Here is a 1,888-nt window from a genome sequence, read left to right on the forward strand (position 1 = left end):
CACGACTGAATTCAGCCTTCTACCTTTCTGGTGTTGTGGGAATTCAGGAGTTCCCAGAGTCAAATAAACAGCTGCTGATGATTTTGAAAAATAATGCAGACTCCAGCTATATTTGAAGTTTAGCTTATTTACTGTACATCCATGTCAAAGTGCATGAGTGCTCTGTTTTCAAAAGTGATCACTTTTTGTGACCCAAGGGGCAACTACTGAACCATTCAAGAATATAATTCATGGACTTGATGCTTTTGTTAAAGATCTATGAAATTCTCAGTTTTTAAAATTGGAAATATACTGAATGATGAAACATCCTCATAAAGGAGGAAAGTAAAAGATTAATGATCTTTTAAGATGCACTTGAATACTCAAGAAATTTGAGAGTTGTACAGGTCATGTATTTGCTTCTTGTCCATGAATTTTGGATGTATTGCAGAGTTTGTACAACTGCAAACTGAATTAAGTGCAAATTCAAAATAGATCAAATATTGCACAAATGCTAATTTTATTGCATGGAAAAATCTACTTTATATCTAGAGGATCTAAAGATCAGTCAACAAAGGAACCAGCTGATAGGCTGATTCTGTTTGACATCTAAGTGAAGCTGGACTACTATGCCTCCATATCATTTATTTCTTACACATTAGTTTAACTTCTTTGAAAATTAAGATGGAGAAACAGTGGGTTTTTTTCTTAATTTTTTATAGATTGTTGACAAAAATATAGTCAGGGCAAAGTTTGAAAGAAGACAGCTATCATAAACTTGTTCTAGGATATTAATGTGTAACAAAATCACGAGGTCTTACACATCCCTTTCTCCATTGAAGAGCTGTGACTTCTGTCATTAAATCTGCAACTTACCTTAGCGGGTAAATGAGCTACTTAATTTTTATTTTTATTTTTATTTTTATTTTTATTTTTATTTTTATTTTTATTTTTATTTTTATTTTTATTTTTATTTTTATTTTTATTTTTATTTTTACCCCCTGGCCCTGCTGGGCCACCGCTCGTTTCCCTTTTTCCAGGCACACAGGAAGGGCTGAGCCAGCTCGGCCTTCCTTATCCCAGAGATTCCAGAGGGTGGGAAAGGACCTTGGGATACTCCATCCATCATCCCAGGGTGCTCCAAACCCCGTCAAACCCGGCCTTGGACACTCCCAGGGATGGGGCAGCCAGGGATTCTCTGGGAATTTGTAGGCTGGGAACGAGTCAGGAGTGCTGAAATTGGGATTTTTTTATGGAATCCTGGAATGGTTTGGGTTGGAAGATCCTAAGGATCATCCCATTCCCATCCCATGCCGCTTCCCATGGTCCCAGGGTGCTCCAAACCCCATCCAGCCTTGGGGGCTCCCAGGGCAGCCACAGATTCCCTGGGAATTCCAAGCCAAACCATTCCGGGGTTCCCTGTGCTGGTTTGGATGGGATGTTTGGAATAAATCCTTCCTTGGGAGGGAGGCATTCCCAGCATTAACCCCACACCTTTCCCCATTCCCAGCATTAATCCCTCATCTTTCCTCATTCCCAACATCCATGGCTGCCCATCCATCAATCCTTACCTTCCCCACTCCCAGCATTAGTTCCTCACTTTTCCCCATTCCCAGCACCCATGGGTACCCATCTGTTAACCCCACACCTTTGCCATTCCCAGCATTAATCCCTCACCTTTCCCCATTCCCATCTGTAAACCCCCTCACCTTTCCCCATTCCCAACATCACCCTCCCCACCTCTCCCCATTCCCCATGTAACCCCTTAACCCGTCCCGCTCCCAGGAGCAGCAGGATGCCGTTCTCCTGACGCCGGTGCCGCTCTCCGGACCCCGATCCCGGCAGGATCCCGGCAGGATCCCGGCAGGATCCCGGCAGGATGTCGATGTCGCGCCGCCGCGGCCCCGGC

Source organism: Geospiza fortis, unplaced genomic scaffold (genome assembly GCF_000277835.1).
Source record: "Geospiza fortis unplaced genomic scaffold, GeoFor_1.0 scaffold71, whole genome shotgun sequence".
Taxonomy (NCBI): Eukaryota; Metazoa; Chordata; class Aves; order Passeriformes; family Thraupidae; genus Geospiza; species Geospiza fortis.